The 11,254-nt window shown below is 41.3% G+C and overlaps 1 pseudogene; it reads left to right on the forward strand.

Moving 5' to 3' along the window:
* The first annotated feature begins 4,659 nt into the window (after window positions 1-4,659).
* Window positions 4,660-11,254, forward strand: LOC134350838 (platelet-activating factor receptor-like; annotated as a pseudogene).

An 11,254-nucleotide genomic window follows, 5' to 3' on the forward strand; every position in this document is an offset into this window, starting at 1 on the left:
AACCTGTTTGATTTATCGAGTTTTATATTACTATATTGCATAGTTACTAATAAAAATCATGTTAGTAAACTGTAAAAACAGACTCCAGGTGTATTCCATTTCTGCTGGTTCTTCAACCCGTCCGGGGTCCCTAACAAAATTAGGACCTGCGTCCAGGATCTGAACAAATTGTTTGGGGGCTTAATTGATTTGATTGGGGAAAATCCCTTTCAATTTGTTTGTGTGGAAAAAGAGCAGCAATGGATGTTAGAGTTTTCCTGGCCTTGCCGGACCCTGTGGCTTTGAAGAAAGCTAGAAAGGATGAGTTGCAGAAAATTGCTGAGGAACTGAAACTTACGGAGGTCAAGAAGGGTATGACAAAGGCAGTAATTCGAAGGAAAATAGTTGAACACTATACCTCTGTGAAGCAATTTGACCGGAGGTGTTAAAGGGATTTCCTGCAGGTAAAGAGGAGATCCAGTTACGACTGGAACAAATGAAGTCAGATAGACGTAAGTTCGAGAATGAGCAAGAGCAAAGATAGCACAAGTTGCAATTAAAACAGCTCGCGGCTGAAGAAGCAGAAACACAGAGAGAGTTCGAGAGGGAGATGTGGCAGCTGGGAGGGCCAGTGTTGGACTCCAGTGATCTTTACAGCTTGAAAGAGCTGGATTTGATTGAAGAATTTAAGAAGTGTGTTCCAGATGATGTAAGGGCATACCTCGATGAAAGGGATGCAACTACCTTGCGTGAGTCTGCTAGATTAGCAGACAAGGTGGTTTTAACCCACGAGGTTGAGTTTACTCCAGATGAGAGTTTCCCAGAGAGTAGCTGGGAGGATCAGGGTAACCTGGAATTTGAAACTGGGACTAGTGATGAAGGCCTAGAAGAGGCAGCTGTCCGGATTGCCTATGTTCAGGTTGTTGAAGTACCTGTGGATTCACAGGGTACTGAACCTTGTGTTGAAACTCAGTTAAGGTCTGAGGTGTCAGACTCAGTTGAAAAGGAATGCAGTCCTTTTGGGTCAGATGGACTTGGTTCAGTGAATAAGGGGTTAACCTTGGTACCAGTGGAAATTGAGGATTCTCAGTCATTTGTGTTAGACAGCATTCTAAAAGTTAGTGATGAGACGAGAATTGGTGAGGTAAATTTTATTGACGGTATTGGGAAAAGTATGGTTTCTGAACCTTTGAATAAGGTAAATTTGAAGTCTGGATTGGTTTCAAGACCTTTGACCTTGCTGAGAGAAACAGCTCTCTCAGATGCTGAGACAGTACATGTTAATTTGATACAATAGGTTTTGGAATTTCAGAATAAACAACGTGAGGTTGTTTACCAAATTTGAGATGTGGAGAGACAAAACTTGAAGTGTTGTTTTGACCAAGAGGACCATCTGTGGGTGTTAATATGGAAACCAGTAGAATTAAAGATCTTGAAGATAGAATTAATGGCTTGTTTGGAAGTTCAGTAAATGGGCTTAGTTTAGAAAACATGAGTGATAAGTTGGCACCTGTGAGGGTAAAGTGCAGGGAGTCTGTGAAGATATTTGAGCTGGTAAGCAAGCTGATCACGTGATGGCTAAGTGTTCTGTTTCAAAGTGGAAAAGGGACAATGGGTGGTCAAACGCCATCATGAATAACTCAGAATATCGTCACACACTTCATTGCTATATATATCTAATCAGATAATAATATTGCAGCAACTCAGTACATAAAGGCATGCAGGCAGAGTCAACAGGCTCAGTTCAAACCAAATACCGGAATTGGAAAGAAATGTGATCCAAGTGATTTTGACTGTGGAATGATTGTTAGGAATGGATGAAGTGGCTTAAGCATCTCAGATACTCCTTTTCTCCTGGCAATTTACAGAGAATGGTGCGAGAAACAAAAAGAATCATCCAGTGAGCTCCAGCTCTGTGGGCAAAAATTCCTAGTTAATGAGAGAGGTTAGAGCTGACAAGAAGGCAACACTAACTCAAATACCCACGTGAGACTACAGTGATGTGCAGAAGAGCATTTCTGAATGCAGATCATGTCAAACCTTGAAGTGGATGGGCAACAGCAGGAGAAGAGCACAGCAGGTTCCACTTCTGTAGTCACTTTAGTCTGGACACTCCTATACCTGATAAAGTGCCCACTGAGTATGTAACTGCTAATTACTACCTTAATAAAACCGCTTTCGTAGATTTTTTTCAGTATTTGTGCTGCTTTTTTAAACATTTAATGATTCTTCTCTTATAATTACAAATTTATACTTTGTAGAGAATACTAGTGGAATATCTTCCCAAAATAACCCCCAAGGAGCTCGTTGAAGTGTTTTCAGCTGACTCATGTATTAAATGAAGAAAAGTAAATACTGTGGACTTAGAAATCTAAAACTATGAAGGAAGATTTAGGCAAGATTCCAAGAAATGTAATAAATGCAGTCTTGATGTTAATAATGGTCTTAAAATAAAAAAAATACAAAAATAGCTCCAGCTACAGCAAAAGAATAAGGTTAAATGCTACCAAATATTGGAGCAACAAAGAATCTGTTGGAAGAACTCAGCAGGCCGAGCAGCATCTCGATTAGGATCGACTTGGACCTAGGGGTCCAAAATCCCCTTGGTGATAGGAGGCAGGGTGATGGTAAAAGGATGTCTTTTTCTGATTAGAAGCTTATGACTGTAGGGATTGATGCTGGGTTTCTTGTTTGGAATTATATAAATAACTTGGATGTGGATGATTAGACAACCTTGACAGTTGGAATCATTGCGAATAACATGGAAGGTTAAAGCAACAGCAGGAAACGGGACAGAGCTTTGTCAGATGGAATTTAAACCTGACAAGTGTGTGCTGATGCATTTTGGGAGGTAAAATAGGAGAAGGACACAAAGCAAACAATAGGGCACCAAGGAATTTTAATAAACTAAGGGCCCAAGGTCATTGTTCACTGAGAGTGGCAATGCTGACAGACAATGTGGTGAAGAAGACATTAAACATGCTTGCATTCATTGGTAGGGGGAAAGAATGTAAGAGTTGGGCATTGTGTTGCAACTTTACAAAGCATAGGTTAGCACGCGCTTGGAGCATTATGTGCAGTTTCTGGTTAATACACCTTAGAAAGGACGTGGCAGCACTGGAGAAGATACAGAAGAGATTCACCAGGAAGCTGCCTGGTTTGGAGGGTTTCAGTTCTGGACAGAGATTGGATAGACTGGGCTCATTTTCCCTGGAGCAAAGGCTGTTGGGTGACTGATGGAGGCATCAAGATGATAAGATGCAGAGAGAGAGCAGTTAGTTAAATTATTCCTTCCATGACAGGGGTATCAAAATAAGAGGACAAGAGTTTAAAGTGAGAGATAAGATCTTAAAGGAGATCTGATGGGAAGGTAATTAACATAGGGTGGTTGATATCTGGGACTCACTGCCAGAGGAGCTGGTGGTGGAATCATGTTGGAGAGGCATTTAGACACACCCATAAATAGGCAAGCCAGAGAAGGATAGTGAGGGTAAGTGGGATTAGCGGCATAGCAAAATGGTCAGCATAGACTACATTGTGGGCTGAAGGAACCATATCTGTGCTGTAAACTCTGTCGCTCTTTTCTACCTTCCTAATTTGGAGTATTGTGCACAGTTCTGGTCACCTACCTACAGAAAATATATCAATAAGCCTGAAATAGTGCAGAGAAAATTTAAAATGTTGTTGGCAGGATTGAGGACCTGAGTTGTAGGGAAAGGTTGAATAGGTTAAAACTTTGTTCCCTGGAGCACAGGAGAATGAGGAGAGATTTGATCGAGGTGTACAAAATTATGAATGCTCCCAACCCTGTCTGTGAGAGGAGGAAGGTTGGGCAAGGAGCCAGCATCCTCATCTCCTAAAATCCCAGCGCTACAGAAGCTCCAAGGAACTCATTCCTGGTAGTGGAAGGATACACTAAGAATTGAGCTGTCCCTGGGGACAACCTGAAAGGATGGTCCAGGTGAGCGTCCTATGGCCCAGTGAGGGTGACGGGCTTAAGCAAGCAGACAAAATTATGAGGGGTACAAATAACGTAAGTGCAAGCTGGCTTTTCCACTGACATTGGGTAAGACTAGTATTAGAGGTCGCCAGTTAAGGGTGAAAGATGAAATGTTTAAGACAAACATGAAAGGAACTTTTTCTCTCACAGGGTGGAGAGAGCATGGAACGAGCTTCCAGCACAAGTGGTGGGTGTGGGTCTGATTCCAACATTTGAGAGAAATTTAGATAGGATGGTAGGGCTATGGAGGGCCATGATCCTCGTGCAAGTTGATGGGACTAGGCGGGTAATAGTCCAGCACAGACTAGATGGGCTGAAGGGCCCGCGTCTGTGTTATTCTACGACTATAAATGGAGGGGCAATTTACAGAGGCCATGTTAACCTTCCAGCTTGTTTTGGGACATGGGAGGAAGCCAGAGTAAGCGTTGGAGAACCACTGTCTCAGGTAGGACATGTCAACTTCTCACCGGTAACCCCAGGGTAGGATTGAACTTGTACAGCTGGAGCTAAGTGGCAGCAGCACTAATGTGCCCCTACACTGAATGGCAGAGTAGATTTAGGAAGTCCTGTGGCAGTGTGTCGCACAACAAGGGCATTGGATAAAAAATGTAAGCCCTCCTGCGTGTCCCTTACAAGTGATTGGTCAAAAAGGAGTCTATAGTAGCCGGATAGGGACGACCGCTTCGGACGGGTCACTGACATAACCCTCCTACTAGGCACCTCTCCCGAGCTTAGAACAGCGATCACACCGAAAGCACAATCCTCTCGAGACAGATGTGTTAAACCAGTGGTCAGCGTTTCAGCAGCCATGGGCCATGCCGCACTGCGGACAGGAGGATCTTCAGAGTTCTCTGGCCAAGGGTTCAATCGCGGAATATTCCCAAGGCAGAGTTTCATGGGAATTGAGACATGAAAGAAGTTAAGAAGCAAAGCAGGAAAGTGGTGTTGAGCTTGGGGAAATGACAGCTAACTGCTCATAAAAAACCTCACCCACAACCACCTCCTGCCGCACCTACGCAAGAGCCTCTGGGTCCAACACTGGCGTCGCCAGACAGCCCAGTAGTCCCGTGGAAGCAAGTCCTCCTCCACCCTGTATGATTGTCTAATAAGGACTGAGTTAGAGAGACTGAAACGTTGTCAAACCTCATCGTTCTGCGATTTGGGTGGGTGAGTCCGGTCTCTACCGCTGGCGTGAAACCAGCACCTCTCACCGGAACTGATCCGGCCCTTTCGCCCCATTCCTGGAAATGCCGGTCTCGTCATACGTGGTTTGGTTCTGACTGAAGCGTGAGAGATTTCGACCTCCCTCCTGATCAAAGAGAAGGGAACCTGAAGGGAGGAACGAAAAGAACCAGAGCAGTTAACGCCCTAAGTCCGCGGCAGATTCTGTTCCTGTTTCTAAGACACTTCACACTCGGTATTAGGACTGTGAAATATTATTAACCGTTAGCTCCAGTCCTAGAAGTAAAAAATGAGAGATGTGAAAAAATGAGAGTGAAGCTAACAGAACGAGAGAAGTTGGAAGAGTCTGAGACTGAACTCGCTTGGACACTGATACAATTAACAATCAAGCATTCACATTCGTAGAAGAGCAGCAGCACCTGGGAGTTGTTCAAGAAACTGCGGAGAAAAAAAGTTGATCAGCACCCATCTCACAGTGCTGGGAGGAGATCGGTGGATTTACTGCTGCTTCAGTGGAGACAATTGTCTGGCAAACATGAACTGCACGAGAGACGAATTCTATGAGTTGTCTGCATTTACATCCACATTTTTAGTTGTAATCTACAGACTTCTGGAAAACATTGCAGCATGCTTTTATTTATTATTTAACAAAGCCAATAAAAGACTGACTGCAGTCAAAATCTACATGATCAATTTGACACTGGGGGACCTGATGTTCGTTGTGTTTCTTCCATTCTGGGTCGATTATTACAATAACGGAAGAAGAGATTTCCCAAAAGTGCGTGCGGTTTCTTGGGGTCTCTGTTTTACATGAACACCTACAGCACTCTCTGCTTCTTCTCACTGATAAGCTTCACCCGTTACCTCGCTGTCTCACGGCCGCTGTGAACATCTCAGTCAAAGAAAGTTGTAAGAGCTGTCATCCTTACCGCTGTAATATTGACAGAAACTGTGGGTTGTTCTTTATGGATTTTATTCAAAGGCGATAAGCACACCAATAAAAGACAGGACAACAAAACAAGCTGTTTTGAAAATTACTGCAGTGTCAATGAGTCGACACCTTTGTATTTATTGATCATTCACTCGATTATGGTGCTGACTTTCGCTGTCACCTTCGGTGTGGTGATTGCTAATTACATCCTCATCCTTCGAAAACTTTTGATTGACAAGGTAGCGTTGAGTTTGCCTCAAGGCAAGCTGAAGAAACAGGTTTCCCGAATGGTGCTGATGGTTCTAGTGATCTACAGCCTTTGTTTTCTCCCATACCACATGATCCAACTGCCTTGGGTGCTTTTACAACTTCAGGAAAAGTTTCAATGACATTCACCACATTACTCTGGGCCTGATATGCATCAACTATATTCTGAATCCTATTGTTTACTGCTTCCAAACCATTCACAGTTGATCGCAGTATCCGAATTAGGTGTGAATGTGTTGTTTCTATATTCCAGGTGATTTGTATTATTTTGCTTTGCAAGTAACAATGAGTAACTTTCGTCCTTGTACAACAAAATACAATGGCTTGTTTGCTTAAAACCAGAAAGTACCGATCAGCTCGGAGAAAATCGGTATGAGGTACGGGTTAACACTCTTTCATTTATTTTTATCAGAGCTCTTCACTTCTTTTGATTCAATGGCCATTTTACAGTTAAACTGCTGTTTATAATTGCTCTTTTTAGATTCTCGTTTAACTGTAATAACAATCAAAGAACATACGAGAATTTCTTTTGATCGAATGTGGCTTTTAAGCACTAACAGAATTGCCAGTTCTTAACAGTTATTTACGAAAGGGGAAGCAGTGTTTTTACTCAAAAAGCGTTTTATAGAGGCTCACAAAATTTGGTGTGGGGGGGACAAAGATAAACATAGATTTTTTTATATCCTGGATTGGGGAATCTAAAACCAGAGGGGCACAGATTTAAGATGAAAGAGGGAGAGGTGTAAAGAGGGTCTGCGTAGAAAGTTTTTTCCTAGAAGACGGTGAATAGCTAGTATGGAGCTTGTGGAGGCACATTCCATTGCAATATTCGAAAAGTATTTGGACTGGTAGTTACATAGGCAAATAGCAGAGGAAAACCTGCCCTAATACAGATAGTGGCAGACTAGATCGGCATTGTAGCTGGCCTAAATGAAGTTGGCCAAAGTGTCTGTTTCGCTGCCGTATATTATATGAAACACAGCAGGATTACAGTCTGATGAGTGTGACAACAGTGGCAGGGATGTTACTGGAAAATCTCTGATTTTCTGCAATGGAGTGGCAGGACTTGAGACAGCATGAAGAGGAGAAAATCAGCAGATGCTGTTTGGATAGACAGCATAGTTTTAAGATGAGATACCGTTTCCAAGTGTATGACTCTATCAGCCAATTGATCTCTGGTCATTGTCATGAAGACTGCTGATCTCAGTCAGTAGCAGTTGGGAATTTCAGTGTTTTAGAGCTATGGACGTAGCATAGTCCACCCTTTTTTGATTTCAATTAACCCGTGCTCATGGCAAACCAAACTAATGAGGAGAGCCATCTTATCTGAATGGAGTGGGATAATCATCCCAATAGTAAAGGAAAGGATCCATCCAGTGGCTTTTCCCCAGGAGCTCCAGATCCTTCCCACTTTCGAAAGATGTACTGGTTGATAAGTTAACTGGACGGTGTAAATTATCTCCAGTATAGATGTGCGGTTCAAGCTGCACCCTGTTCTGACCCGGAAATAATTCATCTTTGACTCTAAACCCTAGATCTCCTCCCCAGCAGCATTGTGGGAGCTCTGCCCCAAAGGACTGCAACCCGTCAAGAAGGTATCCCATCATTACTTCTCAAAGGCAGTAAATGTTGGCCATGATTAATACTCATCACACCCCTTCAGTTTTCACTCAGAGTTAAAGAACACAATGTCCCAAACTACACAAAATGAATATGGCTCGTAATAAATTGGAAAAAAATGTTACATCTTGCAATTTTCACAAGATTTGCAGAACATTTCTTACCAGGCCCATTGCTGTTTAATGAAGAGCTGTGTAGCTCCAATTAATGATTTAAATATCTGTGGCCTTTTTTAAGGGTCTGGCACGATGTCTTCATTAAATGAAGGTAAAAGATATTGTACTTTCAGCTCTTTCTCAAGGAGTTTTCCAGTGTTCCAGTATGTTAAAAGTGGAAATTGCTGGTCCGCCATCCGTCTATATATGTGAGAGATTACAATTCATCATCATCATCAGGTGCCATTCCCAGTTTGAGCTTTGACTGCCATGGCCCACACACTCCTGTTTCGGGTCAAGTGGATCAATTCATTGGTATTCATTTTCAGTTCTCTGGCTGCTGTCTCTATCATCATTTGTCTTTGTCTTCCTCTTGCTTTCTCCCCTTCAATCTTTCTCATAATTACCGTGCATTCTAACTCCTCTTTCCTATTCACATGTCCAATGAAATTACGTTGCCTTTTCATGATCTCGTATATTATTTTTCTTGTGTTTGCTCTGTTCATGACATCCTCGTTAGATATTAGTTTCGTCCATGATATTCTTTGCATCCTCCTCAAAAACCACATTTCTGCTGCTTCAATTCATTTTCTCATGTTACTAGTTATTGTCCAACATTCTGAGCCATATAACATAACTGAATAAATGTAACATTTCAGTACTCTGAGGAGGGTTGTCATGCCTAGTTTAGTATTGGTCAGTATACTCTTCATTCTCATAAAGGTGTCTTTTGCCATCCCTATTCTTCTTTTGACGTCCATGTCGCACCTGCCATCTGATGTCACCCAGCTTCCTAAGTAGCAAAAGTTCTGTACTTGTTTTATGTCTTCCCTGTTTATTCTCAGCCTGCAGATAGGATTCCCCTTCCTTTTGGATATCACCATACATTGTCTTTTTGCAGTTGATAGATAGACCCATTTTTGCACTTTCTTCAACAACTATATCAATTAAGTTCTGTAGTTCTTCCTTCGTACTTGCAATTAACACAGTGTCATCCGCATATTTGAAATTATTGATGTTTTCACCGCCAACTTTGATTCCCAGGATGTCTCTTATTTTTTGTAATATTGTTTCACTGTACATATTAAATAAATCAGGGGAGAAAACACACCTTCGTCTAACACCTCTCTTGATTTTCGTAAACTGACTCACTTCTCCATCTATTCTTACAGCGGCAGTTTGTTCCAAGTACAGATTTCTGATTAGGCGGAGGTCTTTCGAATCTAGATCTAGAGTTTCCTGTAATATTTTGAATAAGTTATTGTGCTTCACTTTATCAAAAGCTTTTATGTAGTCGATAAACAAACAAATCTTTTTGCACTTTAATAGCTTGTTCTGATAGTATCCTTAACATCAATATTGCCTTTCTTGTACCTTTATCTTTCACAAATCCACATTGTTCTTTACCTATTTCAGCTTGTATCTTACTTTTAGCTCTTGTCATCAAAGTTCTTAGAAGTATCTTGGTTATGACTATAGTTTGTAATGCAATAAATAAGATGAAGAAAGGAAAGGCAGCAGGTCCTGATGAATTAGTGGTAGAACAAATTAGTGGTCACCAACCTTCTTAAGCCGAAGATCCCCTACCTCGGCCTTACTGAAAGGCAAGATCGACCTACTAAATCGTTTAGAGAAAAAACAGCTCAGATTGTACTTCCAATTTGAGGCCTTTTATTTGGGCTAATTGTATTTTAATTACATAAAATGCTTTTGTCAAACTTTCAAATTAATTCAACCAAGAAAACACTGTAACTAGCATATCAAACAGGCAATAGCAGCATCGAGCTCATCCAATAGCGCCTTGAATAAGCGGTGCTAAAGCACTTTTGCTCGAATCAAGTTTATCAGTTTGACCACCGGTGTCAGTACATGAGAAAAGTCCACGACCTTCCCAGCCAAGGCCTGCTGATGAATCACACAGTGATAATTCAGGAAGCTGGGAAAATCAGGGTCATTACGGCACAGTGCTATAAAACCAACATGCACACCGCGCATTGCTGGGGCCCCATCAGTAGTAATTGCCACCAGTTTATGAATGGGGATGTCATTTTCACGGACTTTTTTTTAACTCATTGTAAATATCCTCACCTCTCGTTCTCTCCTTTAAGTTCAAAAGAGTGAGGAAATCCTCCTTTGTTGTAAAATCCTGGAAAACCATTCTGACAAATACAACAAACTGAGCTGTTTGCATTACATCCAGGGATTCATCGAACTGTTGTGAAAAACATTCACAGTGACAAGTCCTTTAACACTTGTCGATCTACGTCCTCTGAGCCTTCAACCCAGATTTCAGCTTCTCAACTTTCCTGGTATTGGTAAACTGTTACTGAGACACTAGTATAAGATTCAGGGGTACGCAAGCTAATGACACCACTGTTTTTGTTTCCCATTTCTTTACATTTTGGGAATGTTGGAATTTAAAGGGGGAGAAGTGTTGTAATGTGAGCATTATAAAGATAAGTTAATACCAATTAGGATCATGGTAATATAGCAATACTCCCGCTATGGAAAGCTGTTTGTAAGGAGAGATTGTTTCTGGGGTTGCAGGGTTTTCCTTCAGTCTTTTCTGCCCAGTGTGCATTAGTGAAAACCTCTGTATGCGAATATCGTTTTACCATCCTAGTTAGAGTTGTTCCTTTTGGGCATGAAGTTGTCGAGTGGTCCTTTTTCAAAGTAGAAGTTACCACATATTTACATCAAAAGGTTTATCAGACATAATGCATTTGTGTATTTATTTTTAATTTTTTTGAGATCCACTGGGAAAGTCTCAAAGATCAACCGGTTGATCGTGATTGACTGGTTGGCGATCACTACAACAAATTATCGCCCTTGAAGATTATGGAATTGAAAAACTTACTGATTTAATCAATGACATTTGGTAAGACTGGAATAATACCAGAAGAGATGAAAAAGTCAGTATTTATCACTCTTCCTAAGAAACCTGGAGCAACAGAATGTGAATTACATAGGACCATAAATTCAATGAGTCATATCACCAAGATTACATTTACATTTTCTAAATATTTCTGATATTAATGAATCATGGAAAAAGTATTAATAATATTTTGATGTAAATGATAGCATTGTTATTTTTACGCTCTTCAGGCTGAAAATAAACGT

Source organism: Mobula hypostoma, chromosome 8 (genome assembly GCF_963921235.1).
Source record: "Mobula hypostoma chromosome 8, sMobHyp1.1, whole genome shotgun sequence".
Classification (NCBI taxonomy): Eukaryota; Metazoa; Chordata; class Chondrichthyes; order Myliobatiformes; family Myliobatidae; genus Mobula; species Mobula hypostoma.